The 24246-nt window shown below is 41.6% G+C and overlaps 1 long non-coding RNA gene across 7 annotated transcripts in view; it reads left to right on the forward strand.

Annotated features, from left to right (window-relative positions):
• Positions 1-24246, forward strand: part of LOC144930212 (uncharacterized) — a 125623-nt gene that overhangs the window by 73854 nt on the left and 27523 nt on the right. For 6 of the 7 annotated variants that reach the window (XR_013635337.1, XR_013635340.1, XR_013635338.1 and 3 more), the window contains 3 exons: positions 875-971; positions 1327-1431; positions 13330-13396. This is a non-coding gene — a long non-coding RNA (uncharacterized LOC144930212). The remainder of the gene's footprint in view (positions 1-874; positions 972-1326; positions 1432-13329; positions 13397-24246) is intronic. The other variant, XR_013635343.1, reaches the window with a different exon arrangement.

Below are 24246 nucleotides of genomic sequence, written 5' to 3' on the forward strand. Positions count from 1 at the left end.
CTGAGGGTGCTCATTATCTGTAAGGACTGAGCCTTTAGTGACGTGCCTTTTATTGTGATCTTGAATGATGTTCAGTGCCCACAGCTCCACCTGAGGCGACCAGCAAACAGCAACTCTTACTGTCAGGCCTTAGAGAGAAACAAGTATGGTGGTGTGGCTTGTGCATAGAACTCAGGGGCAGGAAACCTGGAGTTCCAGGAGCTGTCAAGCCATTATTTAATAAAATCACACAGCAAATAAGAAAAAGACCATTTAAGTGTATTTATTCTGAAGGTAGGACGACAGGATTTACAATATGCATATGCCCTTCTGTTGCCTGATTTGTTGAGCTTTTATTTATTCTGACTGTGTTGATTATTTAGAGGGACTAAATTCTCCACTAATTCTTGTGGAGACCTAGAGGTGGGAAGACAGGTGGTAGTTCATGGGGTCCTAGCCTGTGTCTGGCATGCCAAGAAAGTCCAATAGTCAAGGTCTACCAGTCACGTGGTGGTTGGGCCTGATGGCTCTCATGAATATTCACAGCCAAGCTTCTCTGACAGGGCTAGCTGAAGAGGTCTGCTCCCTTTTTCAGTCAGCCATCACTGAGCCGGGCTCTTCCTCTTATTTCCTCTCTTCAGGCTCTCCCAAAGAAGTCAGGGTAAGGCTGATTGCAGCCACAGCCTCACATTAACCCCTTCAGGCCCAGTTTGGGGTTAATACACCCCATCACACTTTTCAGGTCAGCTCTGCACTGAAGTCTTAAGAAAAAGATTGAGTCTGCAGGTTTTTTTAGTTCCTTGCAGCTTTTAAGGATTGTGCCTTATCCGTTAAAAAATAAAATAGGAAATTTGACTGAAACAATGTTTTATCCCAAGCTTCTGCTTGCCCATAGGTACCGTATGGACTCCATCAAGTTGAGAACTGGAGAAGAGGAAATTATCCTTATTAAACAAGTGTAGTTTTTGCATCCTCCTCATTGTTTCACCATCGTAAGTGTTTGCGGGAATCCCAGCCACTCTTAGGGTTGAGTGTTGATGACCGTTTTGAGATAATGAATTAATGGTTGTTACTATTTGTATATGTTTCAGTATGTTTTTATACTATGACCACAACATCCTCTGCAGTGCTGATGTAGAGTCAGATATTACAGTCCATTAAAGTAGCACAGAACCACGGTATTTGCTCCTGTGTCATCCCTCACAGTCCCAGGATTGGCAGGATGCAAATCCACTTTTCCTTACATCTGTTGTGAGCTGTGCCAAGATATTGAATTTAGCAAATTGGTTTTCACTGCAGCATTTTTTAACCCTCTCAGTCATATGAAAACCTTTTCTCCTTCTTCAGGTTCTGAGTCCTCCTGATGACAATCCCTTAGCTGACGTTAGCTTCCTTGATGAAGTGCTGGAATCTTGTGGGGCTCCGCTGAATATTTCGGTGCTGGGAATGTAGGTAAGTCCATAGAATAAAGCTTCAGAACACTAGAAGCCCACTTTTAAAAGTGGCAGATACATTTTGGCAGTTTTGATACAGGTCAGTATCCTGGTTCCGCTGTGCACCATCTGACAGCTCTCCCCACCCCGCCTTATGTGTCTATTACAATGGCACCCAGCCACTCCATCTAGGATTGAGGACCCCACTGTAGTAGGCCCTGTAAGAGAGAGTCCTTGTCTCTAAAGAGCTTGGTGGATAGTAAGCTATGTAAATTCCACCCAACCAAGTGCTGTGTTTGAAGGAAAGGGTATATTTACCTCACTTAAATTAATCAGATGTAATGTGCTTTTGTCGCTTTAAAGGAGCAATGAACCTTATTATTTCTCTGAGCTGTCCAGGAGAGGGCAGCACACATGGTTTTGGGGAAATTCAGAACTGGGAGTGTGTTCGGGTCACCTGGCTGACTGTAAGCAAGGCTAGTGGAATCCAGAATGGGGCTGCAGAGAGGCTGCTGGGGTAAGAGCTGCTGAAGCACACAGGGAGTGACTTGCATGCTTGTAAGCAGGTTCTGAGTGTCCCATGCTGGGAGCTACAGCAGCAAAGCATTGTAAGGGTTACAGGGTAGGTGTTGATAACCCCTCCCTGGTCTGGATTGCACCGCATACCCCGTGACACATGACTATCCAGGAGACATATGGTACCCAGTGCTCGGCGCTCCGGATTCATACGGGAATCTCAACCAGCCCTCTCTCCTCTTAGCTGACACTAGCTGGCTCCATTAGAGCACACAGAGGAAGAAATTGAACTGGATTTACCAGTGCCGACAGTTCCGATGGGCATGTCATCCTCGTCACCCAATGAGGCAATCACCCCATCCCTGCCTGATGACCACAGGCAATACCAAGAGCTCTTGCAGAGGGTTTTGACTGAACTCTAGAGCCCACGCAAGGACATCCATGATATGCAGAGAGGCTCCTGCACATCTTGCGGCCTTCTTGTCGCAGCCAGGTGGCCCTCCCAGTAAATAAGGTCATCATTGCACCAGCCAGGACAGTAGGACACACATTTGCTAACTGTGCCCCCTGTCCTCAAAGAGGGCTGAGGTGTGATGATACTTTTTACCAGATAAAAAGTCAGAGTCTGTTTACTCCCGCTGCATCCCACTCCCTAGTAGGGCAAACAGCCACAGAGAGATCCAGGCTACAGCACCCCCAAGGAAACCCCTGCAGACAAAGGCACTAAATGCCTAGACTTCCTAGGGAGGAAGGTATTTTCATCCACCAGCCTTCAGTTTAGTATTGCTAACTAACAGGACTGTTAGCAAAATATGATTTTACAAACTATTCCAAAGTCCTAGAGCTCAAAGACAAACTCCCTTAGGAGGACAGGGCCCAATGGCAAACTGGTAGCCATGACCTCTCTTCAAGCTGCAATGGATGTGGCTGATAACATGTCTAGAGGTATATAGCTGAGGCCAGTAGCAGATTAGGCATGGGGGGAGTGGACAGGCTGAGTGGGGCAAGCCCCCACGCCCTGACCCATTTCCCCAACAGGAATGCCGGGGAAGAGGGGGACTGGTGGCAGAAGAGGTGGAGAGGGGCCTCCACTTGCTCTGGCCTGGAGCCCCACAAAACCCTAATCCGCCCTTGACTATGGCAATAGTTATGAGGTGTGAATCTTGGCTTCACTCTCCCGTGTTTCCCAGGGAGGTGTAAAGTACCATAGAGGCCTTGCCCTTTGACAAGTCTAATCGCTTCAGTGAGAAGACTGATGAGTAGCTACACGCACTAAAAGACTCCAAGACAATTCTCTGCTGTTTGGGCGTTCATACCCCAGTTCCAAAGAGAATACATCACGAACAGGTGTATAAATCAAGACCTCTTCCTCAGCCATTCTACCACCTGCGCCCTTATGAACCAGTGCACAAACACCATAGGGTACCAAGAACTAGGTTTGCAGCTCTCTCAGCTGGAGCTGCTAAACCCCATTCACCAACCAGCTTTTGCCAGGATGCCTGAGAACCCTCATGCATGGCATCTCTTTCTGTCTCCCAAACCTTTTGTGGCCGCTTCGCCTTTTTCACCCACAACTAGAGGACATTAACAACAGACAGGTGAATACTAGATATCGTCTATTCTGGTTACATCAAGTGCCTCTCACAGCCCCTCTTCAAAGACCACTCTCATGAAGAAATCTTCCCTCAGGAGATGGACTCTATCCTTTGGTAAGAGGCTATAGAGAAAGTACCACCCCAACTTCAAGGAAAAGGGGTCTGTTCCCCATAGTTCCTAGAAAAGAGGATTGAGACCCATTCTTGACTTTTGTCAGCTAAATATCTTTATGCACAAATCAAAATTCCACATGGTTACTGTCGCATTCCAAGTGCGATCCAATCCTGTGAGGCATTGTGTCACCAACTGCCTTGCAACCTTGGGTGCCTCATACTGCTTTGCAGTTGTAGCCCCCAAGCTGGGCTGCTTGCAAACAGCATGCAGGTCACAGCCTGAGTGTCTGTGTATAGCTACAGGCCTGGTCCAGCAGCCTGCCTGCACCACACCAGCCCTGGTTACTACCTTCAGGGTAACCCCAACACCCTCCCAAATTTTCCCTCAAAGGTGTGTCCTGCACTGTCCAGCCTTCTCCTGGGCTGTTCAGATATTATAGGTCCATTCCACATTTAAGGGGTCAATATGCAACACTTTTAACTGGAATTACCCCAAAAGTTCAGTTTAAACACAACAATGGATTAGTTTAGATTAAAAAAATAAAACAAGTTTATTTAACTACAGAGGGATAGATTCTAAGTGAGTACAAGTATACGATATTAAAGTCAGATATGGTTACAAGAGAAAAAGATAAAATAGTTTCTAGTTGCTAAAGCTTAAACTAAACTTGGTTCAAGGTAAAATCCTTACATGTTCCCAGCAATGTTGCTGACCAATTCACATGTTAGGATCCCTTCCAAAGTCAAAAGGCTGGTTCCTTTGTTGTCTTAGGTGAAAGAGAGAGAAAGAAAGATAACCTGGGGTGTTTTTGCCTCTCACTTTTATAGTCCAGTCACCCTTCGAAATGCATCTTCCTGAAGGTTAGCCCTAGATCAGTGGTTCCCAAACTTGTTCCGCCGCTTGTGCAGGGAAAGCCCCTGGGTGGGCCAGGCCGGTTTGTTTACCTGCTGCATCCGCAGGTTCGGCCGATCGCGGCTCCCAGTGGCCGCGGTTCACTGGACCCTGTTTACACCTCAACTTACATCTAACAAATTTCTTTGTTTAGGATAGACCTGTTTAACAACTTATGTCTAGTCAGGGCTATGTGGGTTTGAACATGTGCGATCATCATCATCATACACAGGAAATTCATAACTTTATATATATAATGTTGCTACATACATGCCACCATGATGTTATTAACCAGTGAGGAGTTAGTTTTCAAATGATATCTTACAAGGCATATTTTGTACAAAGATTACTACAGTAATGTGTAGGGTTCATATACAGGGGTGCATCTGGTTACAGTGGTATTGGCTTCAGTTATTCTACTCTCTGGAGAGGTGTATATGATTTGTGGTTCTCAACTTGAAAGATGCTTACTTTCATGTTAACATTAACCCGTCCTACAGAAGGTTCTTCAAATTTCTGTTAGGACAAGACCACCACCACTTCAGAGTACTTCCATTCGGCCTGGTAACAGCACCCAGGGTCTTCATAAAGAATAGGTCACGTGGGTGACCGTCTCCTGGCAGTTTCACTGTATGTTGTGTGAAGCAGTACTTGTTAATGTTTGTTTTAAATCTGCCACGCATGACAATTCATGGGGTGACCCCTGGTTCTTGTGTTATGTTAAGGGGTAAATAACGCTTCCTTAGTCGCTTTGCTTTAAGCTGGTAAGCCCCAGCCTTTTTTATCTTTGCCTTTCTCGGTACTTTTCCCCCCGCCATGTGTTCAAAGCACCATGTGTCCTTCCTAGCCCCCATCACATCAGCCAGAAGAGTGCGTAACCTGGGCACACTCACAGCTGACCTGCCTTACTCCACATTTCATAAGAAGGTTCCCCTTCATCTCCATGGTAATTTCTGAGTTTCACATGAACCTATTCTCTTACCGGTGTTCTTTCCAAAACATCTTGCTTTCCATGAGAAGAGGAGACTTCATTCTCTCAACATCAGATGGGCTTTAGCATTAGGTCTGCAAAGAATGAAATCAATTAGGAGAATATGCCGCCCTAGACTATTTACTGCTATAGCAGAATGATCATGAGGTCAAGCATTACCTGCTCACTGACTGAGTGGATCTCCACCGTATCATGCTTTATTAGTTGGTGTGTATTCCTCCCCTGGAGGGGTGAGGGCCCATTCCACTCGAGCATAGGCAACCTCAATAGCATCTCTCTGCTTTCAAAAATATCTGGACATTTTTAAGATCTGGAGTTCCAGCCATACTTTCATGAAATACTGCACCTTAGTCCAGGCCTTGTCTGCAGATGCAGCTGATGAGACAGCAGCATTACAGACATCTATACCAACTGCATTCTTCCACCCCATTTCTGTTTGAATACACACAGGAACCTGCACTTGGAGAAGAAATGGAAGTTGCTTACTGGAGGTTCTTTGAGATGAGTGGTCCTTATCTGTAGTGCACTATCTACCCTTCTTCTCCTCTGCTGTGGGATAAAAGGAGTAACTGGAGAGGCATTGGTCTACACCAGGGATCGGCAACCTTTGGCACACGGCCCGCCAGGGTCGGGCTGGGCTGGTTTGTTTACCTGCCGCGTCCTCAGATTTGGCCGATCGCTGCTTTCACTGGCTGTGGGTCGCTGCTCGAGGCCAATGGGGGCTGCGGGAAGTGGCGGCCAGCACATCCCTTGGCCTGCACCGCTTCCCGCAGCCCCCATTGGCCTAGTACGGCAACCCACGGCCAGTGAAAGCCGCGATCGGCCGAATCTGAGGATGCGGCAGGTAAACAAACCGGCCCGGCCCGCCAGGGGGCTTACCCTGGTGGGTCGTGTGCCAAAGGTTGCCGATCGCTGGTCTACACTGCCACTTTATACTTATGGTACACAGCATGAGGGGAGAAACTGCATTGGTGCAGACCAATACATACTACTTGCTAGAAAACTCTGGTCTCAGGCACATGCACCACATATGTATCCATGTGTGGAATACAGAGGGACCCTCCCTTACAGGTAGATAACCTCCACTGAACAAAAAATACAACTGGGAATACATTTTTCATTGCAGTGCCTGAGGAATCATGTAAGACTCCTGCGAATAATGAAATCTGGGTACATGCCCCCTCCAGAGCTATGAAAATTCAGCTGCTCTGTTTTACCCAGTAGAGGAATGAAATGCTTAGATGCTCACTTTCACATCTCTGAATAATTAAACTTGCCATATTCTCCAACTTTTAAGGAAAAACTTTTGAAAATATCTGATTTACCCACAATATATATGTGATAACTTATTAATAGAAGAAGAAAATATGTTGCATTCACATATTCATTTTTAAATAAAGTTTAGAATAAGAGGCATTTAGAATTATTTAGCTAAAATAATGGATTCAGATTCATTAAATTGATATTCTTTGTTTGGCTGCTGGAATACATAACTGCTAAGAAAGCTACAGGAATTCTCCCTGGTAATGAATAATTAAAGGCAAGGCAGTAACTTAACTGGAATGGTATGGCAGCAGTGCCTTGTACTGGTATGCATGAAGCCTGGGATTGAGAATTATCTTCAGGCTGTCATTATTCATGGTTACTGAACTTGGACTCCAGTTGCATAGTTTCTTATGCTGGCGACTATAGCTGAGCAGGAAATGGTTATCCCATTATGCAAAAGTCTGGATATTTTTCCTGTCCCAAATCAGAATGAAAAAATTGAAATCTCAAAAAATTTAACGAACCAAAGATCTGGGGGGAGGATGGGAGTCAGTTTGGATCAAAGTTTCATTTTAATAATGTCAAAATGTTTTTCAATTTAAACTGCGGTTGTCAAGCAATTAAAAAATTAATCGCAATTAATCGTGCGATTTAAAAAAACTAATCGCAATTAATTGTGCTGTTAAATAAAATACAATTTTTAAAAATATTTTTGGATGTTTTCTACATTTTCAAATAGATTGATTTAAATTACAACACAGAGTACAAAGTGTACAGTGCTCACTTTATATTTATTTTTGATTAAAAGTGCACAACCATATTAGCACTGTAAAAAAATAAAATAAATAGTATTTTTCAATTCACCTAATACAAATACTGTAGCGCAATCTGTATATTATGAAATCTGAACTTACAAATACAGAATTATGTACAAAAGACTGCATTCAAAAATAAAACAATGTAAAATTTTAGACTCTGCAAGTCCACTCAGTCCTACTTCTTGTTCAGCCAATCACTCAAACAAGTTTGTTTACATTTGCAGGAGATAATGCTGCCCACTTCTTGCTTACAATGTCACCTGAAAGTGAGAACACGTGTTCTCATGGCACTGATGTAGCCAGCGTCACAAGATATTTACATGCCAGATGCACTAAAGATTCACATGTCCCTTCATGCTTCAACCACCATTTCAGGGGACATGCATCCGTGCTGATGATGGGTTCTGCTCGATAACAATCCAAAGCAGTGCAGACCAACGCATGTTCGTTTTCATTATCTGAACAACATGTGCTGGGTCATCATCCGAGACTGCTATATCATGAAATATATGGCAGAATGTGGGTAAAACAGAGCAGGGGACATAAAATTCTCTGCCAAGGAGTTCAGTCACAAATTTAATGAACGCATTTTTTTAACGAGCGTCATCAGCATGAAAGCATGTCCTCTGGAATGAGTGGCCGAAGCATGAAGGGGCATACGAATGTTTAGTTTATCTGGCACGTAAATACCTTACAATGCTGGCTACAAAAGTGCCATGCAAATACCTGTTTTTACTTTCTGGTGATATTGTAAATAAGAAGAGGGCAGCATTATCTCCTGTAAATGTAAACAATCGTGTTAGTCTTAGAGATTGGCTGAATGAGAAGTAGGACTGAGTGGACTTGTAGGCTCTGAAGTTTTACACTGTTTTGTTTTTGAGTGCAGTTATGCAACAAAAAAAATACATTTGTAAGTTGCACTTTCACGATAAAGAGATTGCACCATAGTACTAGTATGAGGTGAATTGAAAAATAGGAATTCTTTTGTTTATGATTTTTACAGTGCAAATATTTGTAATAAAAAATGTACACTTTGATTTCAATTACAACACAGAATACAATGTATATGAAAATATAGAAAAACACCCAAAATATTTAATAAATTTCAATTGGTATTCTGTTATTTAAAAGTGTGATTAATTTTTGTGAGTTAACTGCGATTGACCGCCCGAATTTAAAACTGTTGCATTTTGTTTAAAAGTTGAACTATAATTTAGCTTACATTTCAAAATCAAAATGTCAAAAGTCCCAATGACAATTTTGAAGTTTATTTCAACATTTTTCAAGTTTTTCAATATCAACTGATATTGCCTATAAAATTTGAGCAAATTCCCCGTTATATCAATAGACTTTTGTTTACAGCACTAAATAACATTGTTTTTGATTATAATAAAATATTGCTAGCTCTAATAAAGAAGGTGTGTCATTTACGCCACTTAATTACCTTTCAGTGCAAAAGGAAAGCAGCTTAGAACACAAAGTTGTTTAAAGATGAAATTTCACTTCAGAAATCTTCTGTGATTTATTATTGTTATATTCTGTCTGTTTTTAATTATCTTTAAAAAAAAGAGTTGTGTTTGTGGTTGCATTACATCAAAACACAAACATGGTTGGAGACTCATTAACTTGGCGAATTTAAGTGGATTTTCACAAGACAGTGGAAGGCACATCTATAATATTATAGTGACACCCGCCCCTTCCCCCTCTCCCCCCCTTATTGTGGAGGCTTCACAATAAATGATTTTAAGAATATTTTAACATGGGAAAACCATTTTCCCCTAACTTTGTTCTGAAGAACTATTGTAGTTGAAGCTTTCAAAAATAAATTCAGCCTGAGGCAGACAATGGGTATGGAAAACTTCAGCCCAGACAGTTAAAATTGGCAAAGTTGTAAGTAATTGGAAGCAGGGTCTTATAATGCACTGGCTCTCAACCTTTCCAGACTACTGTGCCCCTTTCAAGAGTCTGATTTGTCTTTACATTCCTCCAGGTTTCACCTCACTTAAAAACTATTTGCTTACTAAATCAAAATACAGAAGGGTCACAGCACACTATTACTGAAAAATTGCTTACGTCCCCTGGTTGAGGACCACTGTTATAATGGAAAGCATTGGGCAATCATAACTGTAGGCATAACTACCAGCGTTGCCGATAATTCTTCAGTGTAAAATTACTAGCCAACCCATTTCCTATCTTCCTGCATCAAACCTTGTATCATCATATTTTCTTGGACAACAATGCAAGATTCACTAGTAACAGCAAATAGAGACAATTACTAGTATAAATAGGCTGAAAAAAGAAATTTTAAAATTAATGGGGAATAAATCATAATTTCAGATTAATTGTATTTGCTTGGATGTCACTGAACATCTGTTGTCTATCTCCAAACTCCGTAGACACCAACATAACATTCATCCTCTCCTTCCTTCTGATTACATTGTTCTTATTTGCCCATGATGAGGACTATTCACTGTGGTGACTCATAATTAAGGCTGCGAGTGTGTCACAGATTCTGTGACTTTCCGGGACCTCCAGGACTTCTGCAGTGACTGGTACGACTGACCCCAGGGCTGCCCGAGCAGCTCAGGAGGCCCCCGAGCCAGCTGCGCTGGCCACTTCTGGGGCAGTCTTGGGCTACCAGGCCCCCCCAGAGCACCAGCAGCAGTCCCGGGCCTCGCACACCCGCCCCCGAGCACCAGCAGTGGTCCCAGGCCGACCCTTGCCCTAGAGCTCCCCCATCCCTCAGAGATTTAGTCAGGGGTATATAGTACAAGTCTTGGACAGGTCATGGGCTGTGAATTTTTGTTTACTGCCCGTGACCTGTCCATGACTTTTATTTAAAATACGTGTCACTAAAATGTAACCTTACTCATAACAGAAACAAATCTGAACCTTTGTGTGACTTGGTGCCTGGAAGCACTAATCAGCTATGTAGTTTTACGCATCAGTTTAAGTAGAAAGGAAAAGACAAATCAAAGTAAGTATCTCTTAGATCTGGCTTAAATTGCTAGATTTGAACAAAATCAATTTAATAAATTTAAATGCATATGCAATCAGTTCTAATTACCCCATGTCTTCATAATACCATTTACTGTATCTTCTCTTTACATTTCATAAAAATTGTACAATTTTTGATTTGAATGGTAAGTGCTTTTGAAAAAGGTTTACAGTGTCCATGTGTTATATACTGTAACACTATTTGCATGTTGAATAAGACAGACCTCTTCCTATGGTGTATGCTTTGTAGATATAAAGATGCTATATTTTCAATTCTACTTTTGACCTTTTAAGGTCATTTCACTATGCAAATGAATACTTGTATAAACAGAGCACAACAGTCATATTTTCAAAAATAGGCCTCTTAGCTGTGCTTGCAAAATTTGCAAGCACTTACATGCGCATGTAATTATTTGTTGATATCCCTGTAAACATAGGACCTGATTTTATTCCCATTTAAGTCAAGGTGCAGGAGCAAATGCCTAATTTTGAAATTTGGTCCAAAACATTTGAGGTGCTAATGCATTTGTTTCAGCAATATAATGACATAACTAATGGTAATAATTTCACCCACAATCTTCATGCGGTTAGTCTATAAATACTCTTTATGGCTATAGTAATTAGAGATTGCCAAAATCTGTTTTCAGTGAAATACAAGTCAGATAGATTTTTATAAATTTGGTGGCTTGTTTCTTAAATCAAACCACATTGCCTGAGTGCACCACACATATTACTTACATATAGATATTTCTGTAGTATTCAGGCTCTATATACCTGATCAGTGAATAAACAGGGTAGCTGGACATGTGCTGCACCCTCTCCCAGGATGGCAGAATTCACCAATTCAGCATGGTTTCTGTGGGAGAAATTCTGCTTAGTCATTCAGATGACTCCAATTAGCTTTCAGTTTGGTGCTTCTGGCTTTAAACCACAATTTAGCTCAAAATCTTAGAATGACATTAATATAGAATTAGATGTTTCTCCTAAAATATCTGCACAGTAAATTATCTTCAATGAAGACAGCAAGGCCTTCTACCTTCCACCGCCTTCAGCACAGAACTCTGTGGATTAGCAGACAAAAGACAGATAGGGTATTATGGTGTCATAATACCAATGCCATAGTTAAGGTTGGAGTTCTGTTTTGTACTTAAAGCAGTATGACTTATGAGGACTAGTGGAGTGCATTGCCATAGCGAAAGCAATCCTAGTGCACTCCCGTCTGCAACATCCATTCTCAGCATGGACTTTCTGGTGCTTGCCCACTATCTTTGTTCAGTGGACCCATTTCCACTGTGTTTGGGGCATTCTCTCAGCCTCCTGTGGCTGAGTATATTTCTCGTTCTGTGATTACCTCCATTGAGCCAGTCAGTATACAGCAGTGTGCTCAAGCAATCACATAAAGTTACCTGATTTCTTTTAGAGTGCCAAAGAGAAGGAAGAGGCTTTGCTATTACTGTCCTGAGGAATTATGAGGCCACAAATGCCAAGCATTGCAAGCATTATACAACAAATACGATTGTTTGTGTGCCTTGAAGCTGAGTCACTGTGTGTCACAGCAGAGAGTCTGATATTGAGGATGAAGTGTATTAAACATGCTAAAACAGTAGGCGAGGGACTGGAAAAACACCACTATCTATATGTGAAAAAAAATCATGGCTGTCTAGTAACTTGGTAAAATTTCTGCACATTCTCCTACTTAGTATGGTTTAGTTTACATTTGAATTCACTGTTTCCATGCAACATTCTTGTATCCAAATAATTACAGTTGCTTTACTCAGAAGCAATCAAAAACTAATCGGTGAAATGAATAAAAGCCCATTTCTATGTTATTCTGGCAAGTATCAGAGCCTATTACAGAAGGACTGGGAATAAAATCCATTTTAATGCACCTTTTTTATAAGACAACTATAGATATTAATTAGATATATCTCTCATAGTAATTAGAGAGATAATTTTACTGGTACATTTTAACATTAAGAATACATTTATATTCACCTTGGATGAACACTCCATTAAGTATGGTTTTTTGTTTCTTTTTAAACATTATCTTGGCATTTTTTATTGCTGGCTTTAGCTGTTTGATAAAAGTGGAAAGGTAAGAATTTTACAGGTAGAGCATATCACAGCAGGTTAATTGGTTCAACATCAAATTGCTTTACAGTGATTTGGAAAAAACCCTAATTTTGAAACAGCTCTGGAGGTTGAGTATGAAAATTTAGCACAAGTTTTATATATGCAGAAAAACTGCTTTTGCATGAATTCACTCTTAAAATGTTAATATATTCATAAGAAAATTGTGTTCCTTAATCTCTGAAGAAACACTTATCACTAAGAACCTGCTTAATTCTTTTCCTGTGCTTGATTTATTAGCTTATGAAATTATGCTAATAGATTGCATGTTAATGGTTTTTGGGCTCAAATGACCTGATTTTAATAATGAAGTAATTTATGCAATAAATGTAATCAGCATCTATGAATCTCACTTAAAAGACCATATTGGTGATTACCCATGCTAAAAACCAAATGACTGTCAGCATGATGCAATGTATATGTTACTGCAGAGAACTGGGACACGTTCAGGTCAGTGCACATATTAGCTGCTGGTTGAGTCCCAGTTTTGCCAGCCACACTGGGACTGCAACTACAGTTTATTTAACAGTGTTTATTTAACAATCTTTATTGGCCATTGTAAGTGGTGACTGACTTCAAGTAATCTACTTGCACACAGAAAAACAATGCTAGGAGGAGGAAAACAGAGGGTCTGAAGTATGCATGGAGCCAGCAAGAACTGCTCGGTAAGTAGCAGATCTCTTGGGGATAAAGGAATTTAACTGAGCTATGGGGGATTCTTAGTAAGGAAAATAAAATTACCCATTTATTTGTTACTGGTACAAGAGGCTCTCTCTCTGAAACATTTGGTAAGCATGTGTGGAATTGTTCCTTCGGAAAAACCCTTTCCCCAAGCATCTTTGTTTGCAGAGATATGCGAAAGCATCACATGCTTGAACTGTGCATTATTTTCCTCTGCTCCATTTCTTGTGCACTTCACTAGGACAGAGAAAGTTAAAACTGTGCACTGAGCAGGAAACACTGGTTTCTTTGCAGTAATAGAAACTAATGTTCAACAGACTAACACCACACAGACTTTCACACAGGTATTAGAAAAAAAAGATACCATTAGCTGCCAAAGATTATCTCATTATTTAAACACTGACAGAAACTGATGGGAGGTCACTTTGTATCTGATCCAGAGAGCACTGGAGTAAATGGGAAAACTCCCATTGACTTCACAAAGGTTTGGATCAGCCCTCCCTCCAATTCAAACGTTTAAAATAAATAAAACAGTTTTAATTTAATTCAAGTTGCAGTGGGGGAGGTTTAGGTTGGATATTAGGAAAAACTTTTTCACTAGGAGGGTGGTGAAACACTGGAATGCGTTGCCTAGGGAGGTGGTAGAATCTCCTTCCTTAGAAGTTTTCAAGGTCAGACTTGACAAAGCTCTGGCTGGGATGATTTAATTGGGGATTGGTCCTGCTTTGAGCAGGGGGTTGGACTAGATGACCTCCTGAGGTCCCTTCCAACTCTGATATTCTATGATTCTATGAATTAATATAATATCATGTGGTAAATCATGCAGTGTCTCAAGCACTGTATGAAATATTGGCAAACAGCCATCTCCAGAGTCCTCTTCACTTCAAAAATTTGAAAAGGGGTGTGTAACATTTTCTATAATCTGGCTGCTAGCCGTTATTTTAGACTTAAGTGTCACTCTCCCCCCCTCACTAAATAAACTTGTTCTTTGATCTGGTCTTCACGTGCCTCTAAATTTCATGGGTGAAAACAATTAAAGGTCCCAGATCTTTTGCCTCAGTTGGAAGTTCAACCCACATGCACCAAAGGCTCAGGGATGGACCATGCATAAAGCCTCTTTAACACGAAATGTTTAAGCCCTGCCTCTCCTTCAATATAACAAAAGAGTTCCTTATTACAAATTCATTGCATCTGACCTTTGAAGTGCCTTATCTTCAGGGAAAAAGATCTGCCAGACATCCGTAAGCATCGTGACGGCAAAACTGTGCCTCGCCCCTAGGCAGGTGCACAAGTAAGGAGAAAGGACAAGGAGCCTCCCTTCACTTCCCTTAAGCATGGGCTGGGCACAGTGGCAGCTCAAGGCCTAGATACCACTGCTGGTCCTAGCTTCTTCAAAGGGGCTGAGCCAGGGCAGTTCTGGTAGGCTGACAAATCTGCAGTCACAGGGGACCCCAGATGTGTGTGTGTGTGGGGGGGGGGGTGTTGGGAGGGACAGAGTTTGATCAGTGTTTATCTCCTTAGTCATATTAGGAATAAGGGTGAGCCCACTGAGTTGCCCCTCACACTCTGTCCCATGGACCCAAAGTCCTAGGCCTGGCCAAGCATTTGGAACTTTCCAGAAGTGAAAGCCCCCAGGTGAGATAGGAAGGGGTGTCCCTGACTTTTCTCCTATCTAGCTCCTGTTTCCTGCGCCCTGGTCCTTGCGCCTTCCTTCATTTCCAGGGGCTGCTCCTCTGGGGCCACTCTTCCTGGGCGCTGTTTCTGCATCTATCGGGGCAGGCCCACAGCTAGACAAGTGTGGGAAGATGTAAGGAGACAATGTTTTATTTAATAGGGGGCAGGGCTTTTCCCCTGGAGAAAGCTGAAACACCAGGTGTGAATTTTCCTGCATTTTAGAAGATTTTAGGACATTTCAGAACAAAAATATTTATGCTTGAAAGGTAAGTACCTGCCTGATGTTTATTTGGAATTCTGACTAGGATAAGTGCCAAAAACCAAAGCCACACGTCCCAAATGGTGGTGCACTTTTCCCCATTAGACATACACAAAAACATTCAGAGCACCAGCATCAGCATTTAAAGCATAAACAGACAGAAAAACCAGGAAAGTTATCTTCTCCCGATTTGTGGGAATCTTGTGCTCTGTTGCCTAGCTGTCCTTTTGCTCCTATAAAGTCATGTCACCTTGGGCTATGCTTTGAATGTCAAAAAATTAGATTTTTTTTTAACAAAGTGTTCATATTTTTAAAAAAATAACATGCTATTAGTGTGCCATAAATATAAAAATATGCAGTGAGCTAGTATCGGGATTACACAGAACCATAAAACAGCTAGGCAGAGGGCCAGTTTTGAGGGCTTTTGTTTATTTACTTACTTGTACTTTAAATGGCTCAAAACATCAAGTTGTGCATTAAGCTATCTAAATACCCATATGTTCTTATTACTGTCACCTTCATTTGGCTTCCTGCTATATTATGACTGTTTCTTTCATTCACTTCTTGTATCTTTTTCTAAATTAGATTATAAATTCTTGTGGGCAGCGACTGTGTCTTGCAGTGTGTTTGTACAGCACCTATCAAGTGGGGCCCAGATTCTGACTATGGCGCTTGTTGACTACTAAAATGCAAATAATTTCCCTATGCTCCTATGCTGAACACTTGTTCCATCAAAAAGCACTAGATGACCAGAAACAGAGAAATAAACAATATACATTGCTATATAAAATTGCTACCAGGATCTCACCTCTAACATTCAGGAACCGCGAAAGAATCAAAACAGGCCTACAGTTTCAAACGTTAGTAGGCACCTAAATAAAAGTGGCCTGATTTTCAGAGATAGTGAACTACACCAGCTCCCAATGAGGTCAGAATCTTGACCTTTAATATTTTACTGGATTTGTCACTGCATCCTCTGTATTTGTGTCTCTTCTCACTGTGGGAACAGTACCAGACCTAAACATTTAGCTAAATTTAATGATGAATTCTGAAATTAGGGGTCAGGCAAAAAATCATGTTGCAATTTTAGCAAATGGAGAGGTGGAATCATATTTACCAGTGGATTTTAGAAGAAATGAAAAAGGACATTGTTCACAGTACCACCTTAAATCATAAGAACATAAGAATGGCCACACTGGGTCAGACCAAAGATCGATCCAGCCCAGTATCCTGTCTATAAACAATGGCCAATGCCAGGTGCCCCAGAGGGAGTGAACCTAACAGGTAATAATCAAGTGATCTCTCTCCTGTCTTATCATTGTTTATTTCCACTTCCCTTCCTGCTCCTTAACACGTTGATCATGTTTTAGTTGGGACCCTCCTTCCAGATGATGTTGGGGTATCCTCTCGCACTGAGGTTACCTCTCCAGGGGAGGGAACTCCAGTCATGAGGAAAAGGCAGCTGTTAGTAATGGGAGATTCGATCATTAGAAACATAGATAGCTGGGTTTGTAATGACTGGGAGAACCGTATGGTGACTTGCCTGCCTGGTGCGAAGGTTGCGGATCTCTTGAGGCATCTAGATAGACTTATGTGTAGTGCTGGGGAGGAGCCGGTGGTTGTGGTACATGTAGGTACCAATGACGTAGGGAAGGGTAGGAGAGACGTCCTGGAGGCCAAATTTAGGCTGCTAGGAAAGAGACTGAAATCCAGTGCCTCTATGATGGCATTCTCAGAAATGCTTCCAGTTCTACGCAGGGCCAGGTAGGCAGGCAGAGCTTCAGAGTCTCAATGCATGGATGAGACGATGGTATAGAGAGGAGGGGTTTAGATTTATTAGGAACTGGGGAAACTTTTTGGATAGGGGGAGCCTATATAGGGAGGATGGGCTCCACCTAAACCAGAGTGGATCCAGACTGCTGGCTCTAAACATTAAAAAGGTTGCAGAGCAGTTTTTAAACTAAGAGTTGGGCGAAAGCCGATTACGGCAGAGGAGCACGTGGATCGGACAGAGACTTCTCTTAGAGGAGAGTCTATTGATAGAGATTCTCTAGGTTTTAGTCAAAAGGAGAGGATGGAAGTGGATAAAGTATGAGCCAGATCAGACGAGAAACATTCCCATAAAAAAGAATCTGACACATCAGAAAAGGGCAGACAAATAAATAGTGATAGGTTTTTTAAGTGCTTGTACATAAATGCTAGAAGTCTAAATAATAAGATGGGTGAACTAGAGTGCCTTGTGTTAAAGGAGGATATTGATATAATAGGCATCACAGAAATCTGGTGGAGGATGATCAATGGGACACAATCATTTCAGGAGTACAAATATATCGGAAGGACAAAACAGGTCATGCGGGGCAGGGGGGGGAAGGAGTGGCACTATATATGAAAGAAAATGTAGAATCAAATGAAATAATCTTAAATGAATCCACATGTTCCATAGAATCTCTATGGATAGTAATTCCATGCTCTAATAAGAATATAACAGTAGGGATCTATTATCGACTACCTGACCAGGACAGTGATAGTGATGATGAAATGCTAAGGGAGATTAGAGCGGCTATCAAAATAAAAAACTCAATAATAGTGGGGGATTTCAATTATCCCCATATTGACTGGGTACATGTCACCTCAGGACGAAATGCAGAGACACAATTTCTCGATACTTTAAATGACGGCTTCTTGGAGCAGCTGATACAGGAACCCTCCAGGGGAGAGGCAACTCTTGATCTAGTCCTGAGTGGAGTGCAGGATCTGGTCCAAGAGGTAACTATAACAGGACCGCTTGGAAATAGTGACCATTATATAATAACGTTTAACATTCCTGAGGTGGGAAGAACGCCTCAACAGCCCAACATTATGGCATTTAATTTCAGAAAGGTGAACTACACAAAAATGAGGAGGTTAGTTAAACAGAAATTAAAAGGTACAGTGACTAGAGTGAAATCCCTGCAAGTTGTACGGACACTTTTCAAAGACACCATAATAGAGGCTCAACTTAAATGAATACCCCAAATTAAAAAACACAGTAAAGGAACTAAAAAAGAGCCACCGTGGCTTAACAACCATGTAAAAGATGCAGTGAGAGATAAAAAGGCATCTTTTAAAAAGTGTAAGTCACATCCTAGTGAGGTAAATAGAAAGGAGCATAAACACTGCCAAATTAAATGTAAAAATGTAATAAGAAAAGCCAAAAAGGAGTTTGAAGAATAGCGAGCCAAAAACTCAAAAGGTAATAACAAAATGTTTTTTAAGTACATCAGAAGCAGAAAGCCTGCTAAACAACCAGTGGGGGCGCCTGGACAATCGAGATACAAAAGGAGCACTTAAAGACGATAAAGTCATCACAGAGAAATTAAATGAATTCTTTGCTTCAGTCTTCATGGCTGAGGATGTTAGGGAGATTCCCAAACCTGAGCCGTCTTTCGTAGGTGACAAAATTGAAGAATTGTCACAGATTGAAGTGTCACTAGAGGAGGTTTTGGAATTAATTGATAAACTTAACAGTAACAAGTCACCGGGACCAGATGGCATTCACTCAACAGTTCTGAAAGAACTCAAATGTGAAATTGTGAAACTATTAACTATGGTTTGTAACCTGTCCTTTAAATCAGCTACTGTGCCCAATGACTGGAAGATAGCTAATGTAATGCCAATATTTAAAAAGGGCTCTAGAGGGATTCCAGGCAATTACAGACCGGTAAGTCTAACGTCAGTACTGGGCAAATTAGTTGAGACAATAGTAAAGAATAAAATTGTCAGACACATAGAAGAACATAAATTGTTGCGCAAAAGTCAACATGGTTTCTGTAAAGGGAGATCGTGTCTTACTAATCTGTTAGAGTTCATTGTGGGGGTCAACAAACATGTGAACAAGGGGGATCCAGTGGACATGGTGTACTTAGATTTCCAGAAAGCCTTTTACAAAGTCTCTCATCAAAGGCTCTTACGTAAATGAAGTTGTCATGGGATAAGAGGGAAGATCCTCTCATGGATTGAGGACTGGTTAAAAGACAGTGAACAAAGGGTAGGAATAAATGGTAAATTTTCAGAATGGAGACGGGTAACTAGTGGTGTTCCACAAGGATCAGTCCTAAGACCAATCCTATTCAACTTATTCATAAATGATCTGGAGAAAGGGGTAAACAGTGAGGTGGCAAAGTTTGCATATGGTACTAAATTGCTCAAGATAGTTAAGACCAAAACAGACTTTGAAGAACTTCAAAAAGACCTCAAAAAACTAAAGTGATTGGGCAACAAAATGGCAAATGAAATTTAATGTGGATAAATGTAAAGTAATGCACATTGAAAAACAACAACCCCAACTATACATACAATATGATGGGGGCTAATTTAGCTACAACTAATCAGGAAAAAGAACTTGGAGTCATCGTGGCTAGTTCTCTGAAGATGTCCGTGCAGTGTGAAGCAGCAGTCAAAAAAGCAAACAGGATGTTAGGAATCATTAAAAAAGGGGCAGAGAATAAGACGGAGAATATCTTATTGCCCTTATATAAATCCATGGTACACCCACATCTTGAATACTGCGTACAGATGTGGTCTCTTCCTCTCAAAAAAGATATACTGACATTAGAAAGGGTTCAGAGAAGAGCAACTAAAATGATTAGGGGTTTGGAACGGGTCTCATCTGAGGAGAGATTAAAGAGGCTAGGACTTTTCAGCTTGGAAAAGAGGAGACTAAGGGGGGATATGATAGAGGTATATAAAATCATGAGTGATGTGGAGAAAGTGAATAAGGAACAGTTATTTACTTGTTCCCATAATATAAGAACTAGGGGCCACCAAATGAAATTAATGGACAGCAGGTTTAAAACAAATAAAAGGAAGTTCTTCACTCAGTGCACAGTCAACCTGTGGAACTCCTTGCCTAAGGAGGTTGTGAAGGCTAGAACTATAACAGGGTTTAAAAGAGAACTGGATAAATTCATGGAGGTTAAGTCCATTAATGGCTATTAGTCAGGATCGGTAAGAAATGGTGTCCCTAGCCTCTGTTTGTCAGAGAGTGGAGATGAGATTGCAGGAGAGAGATCACTTGATCGTTACCTGTTAGGTTTACTCCCTCTGGGGCACCTGGCATTGGCCACTGTCAGGAGACAGGATACTGGGCTGGATGGACCTTTGGTCTGACCCAGTATGGCCATTCTTATGTTCTTAATCTTATGTCTACTACTAAATTTACTCTTCCCCAACAGAGTAGCTTCAGGCCACTGGTACCCCTCCATCAGGAACTTTTGTCTAGTTTTCTTTGACAGGCTGGAGTGACAGCAAGCTGTATCACCATTCCAGTGTTTCCACAAATGGCAATACTCACAGTACTATACACATCTACCCTTTGGCTTCTCTCTTTCATATGACATTGATCATCATGACACAAGATGGTCAAAGCCATCAGTTTTCCTAAAATTCAGGAACGCAATAACCAGAAAGAGAAAATTAGTATGGCCACTCTGGCCAGAAGAAAAGTGTATTCAGTTGTTTTAATATTAAGATTATTCAAGTCAGCAGAGACCAGGATGGAGCATTGCCCTAATTCCATATTCTAGCTGTTTATAACAAAAAAGGTGCCAGATTGTGTTGCCCTATATGAATCCACGAGGGGTAAGGCAGCACCCCTCACCTCATTTGGGTTAGTGTGTAGAAGCCATTCACAATTTCTTGAGCTTTGAATCTATCATTAGCAACTGCATTAGACTCACTAAATAGGGCAGGGAGGATGCGGCCCTTTCCATACTAGCCAGCTATGCTGAGTCAGGGCAGGGGGAATAAATGCTGCACCTTTTAAAAGGGTGGTGGAGCACCTACTTCCATAGAATGGCCATGGATGGATTCTGTCTCTCAGTCTCTTCTCCTTACAGCCCTGTTAAAGCAATAAATACAGCCCATTGTATGTTCACCACATTCACAGTTTGCCAGCTTGGTCCTTCGGTCTTCAAAGAGATTGTCGTCTCCAAAATTGGCACCCTTGGGAGCAGACTGAGTACATGTGCCAGTGAATAAATGTCACATAGAGGCTAATTATCTCACCTCTAGAAGGGAGGTGTCCCTCTAGATCAGTCTTGATTCACAGTGGTAGAGAAGATTGTCTGTCTGGTTCATACAGGACTTCAGTATGGAGAGGCCGACACTTTTAACAGCATTAAAATCACTTTGAAGATAAGGTAAAAAAATTATTTGGGTGTAAAATAAAGATTGTTCCAAAAACCTTTCAAGAGCTGTAAAATTGCTTCAAATCGGCACTTCTGGGTTTCAGAAGGATGCAAGAGAGAAGTTGCTGAGCTAGGGTGACACGGATGTTCTGCTGTCATGTCACTAAAGTTTTCGGAAGGGTAAACCCCCAAAGGCCTAAAGCTCATGTGACCACTGGTGCTCTTCTACTTCTAAAATAGCTTTTAGAAGGTCAGCTTTTGCTGCAGGGTGTAAGAGAAATGCAAATATTTTTACAAGTAGTAACATGGGTGAGCTGCATTGTCAGCTGAGAGAACTTACTTGGAAATGATTGTTTTGTTCTTGGAATCTGAAAGGTGCTGTCATTTACACTATCCCTTTCAGGGCACTTATGCCCGCTGGCTTAACTAGATGTTACATTGGTACCAGTTTAGTTCACAAGATGACCTGATTCTTTAGTCTATCTAAATGCCATTCATTGAATTTGCATAGTAGACTATCCCCTACAGACCTCTCAAACCATTTTGTTTTTAGGCCACTACTACATAGTATTAACATCATCCCCAGTCCACAAAATATTACCAATTGTACTTCTGATGTGATCAGAGCATTATATTGCAGTCATACTGGTTGTTGAACTCCATTTTGTCTGTTATTCTAGACACTGATCCCCGTTTTATTAACCAAATAAAAAATACAGAAAATAGCAAAAGAGACACATAAGAATGAGTATATATCAGTTTGTCACACTTACAACACATCTTCCTATACAACTTTTCACCCGTTCTTTACTTGCTATGCTACACCTAATTTAGACCCTGCAACTTGTTCTTCACAGAGCCCTATTTGTTGTCAGCTCTCACAATTCCCACGCTATCTGAGGTCAGAGCTAAAGTTTCCAACCAATTTCAGGGAGGCTCTCATTCTGATACTGATACTCATTCTCATCCCTGATACTGATCCTCATTTAATAACTATGCTTGCGAGCTCTGTAACCCTAAATTACCAGGGGGGTTAGTCACTGGCCAGCCTTTAGCTCTGGGCTACTAGGTCCCTCTTCCAGATAGAAACTTGCTCTACTTGACTCCCTCTGATCCCAGTTACAATAATATTCTGGACAGAGACTACTTTAAATAAATACAATTTCCTGAAGGCCTAGGCTGAGCCAGGGCATTAAAACAATAAACACCAGTCTGCCTCTCTTTGGCTGTCTCTTGCAACCCTGAAAAATATGTACTAGGCCAGATCCTCCACTGGAGCTCAGGAGTCTAGCAGGGCCACAAATTTTCCAAAGCCATATTCCGATGGGCCTTTTGTTGACATTAGACCCTATATATCAACTCCCAACAGTGCAGCGCTGGGAGCTTGTCACTGGAAAGAACAACAAATCCCTATGCCTGTGATGTTAAGAGGGTAGCAAGGCAAAGTTAGCAGCTGGACAAAGCTAAGAGAGGTAGCTGGGGAAAGGAGAAAGAGAAGAGGTGCTAAAAGGGAAAAATTGATAGTTTTGTATTAACCCCAGGTCTCAAAGTACCCAGTCCCTTTCAGGAGCTGTCTGGGGACATCTAGCTGCTTTTAATGCACTTCCTGTTCTAAAGGCCAGATTATGAATGGTGCTGTGAAAGGTGAGGGGGAAACTGTGCAAGGAGATTTCCCTTCACTTTGCATCCCTGCTGAACATTGCTCTCCATGCTATTAACAGCTTTTCATTATTTAATTTGTTAATTATCATAGTATGTCTTCATTTTGCAGCTATCAAATTTGTTATTTTCATACACAAGGTATGAATTTGTTATAAATTCTCTACTATATACAGGGACTTTTTCCTCAAGTTAAATATTTGTTTTTTGAATAACCCAAACAAATTATTCAAAATATAGGTGGATCTTTTGTTAATTTCATTTTGTATGGGAATGTAAAACAAATGAGGATTGGGAGTAATTCTAGAAGTCTCATAGCATGAATTCTTCCTACACTATTACCATTGCTATTTTGTTCTGTACCTATTGAGGAAATAAAAAAGTTTAATAAACCCAATTTGCCTGCAGAACATTCTGTCAAAAAGAACTCATACTAGACATATAGTGCCTAAGGCCTGGTCTACACTACGGGGTTAGGTCGAATTTAGCCACAATAGGTCGATTTAAAAATGACTGCGTCCACAGAACCAACCCCGTTCTGTCGACCTAAAGGGCTCTTAAAATCGACTTCTGTACTCCTCCCCGACAAGGGGAGTAGCGCTAAAATTGACCTTGCTGGGTTGAATTTGGGGTAGTGTGGACGCAAATTGACGGTATTGGCCTCTGGGAGCTATCCCAGAGTGCTCCATTGTGACTGCTCTGGACAGCGCTTTGAACTCTGATGCACACAGGAAAAGCCTCCCGCACTGATAGGGCACAGCTTAATGCATGGAGGCATTCAGTGGCAGAGGACAGGAAAAAATTAAGCGAGCACGAAGAGCGGAGGCAGGACGTTAAGCTGAGGCTAATGGGGGAGCAAACGGACATGATGAAGCATCTGTTGGAGCTGCAGGAAAGCCAACAAGAGCACAGACCCCCACTGCATCCACTGTAAAACTGCCTACCCTCCTCCCCATGTTCCATAGCCTCCTCACCCAGATGCCCAAGAATGCGGTGGGGGAGGCTCTGGGCACCCAACCACTCCACCCCAGAGGATGGTCCAAGCAACAGAAGGCTGTCATTCAAACAGTTTGAT

Source organism: Lepidochelys kempii, chromosome 2 (assembly GCF_965140285.1).
Source record: "Lepidochelys kempii isolate rLepKem1 chromosome 2, rLepKem1.hap1, whole genome shotgun sequence".
In the NCBI taxonomy this organism is placed as follows: domain Eukaryota; kingdom Metazoa; phylum Chordata; order Testudines; family Cheloniidae; genus Lepidochelys; species Lepidochelys kempii.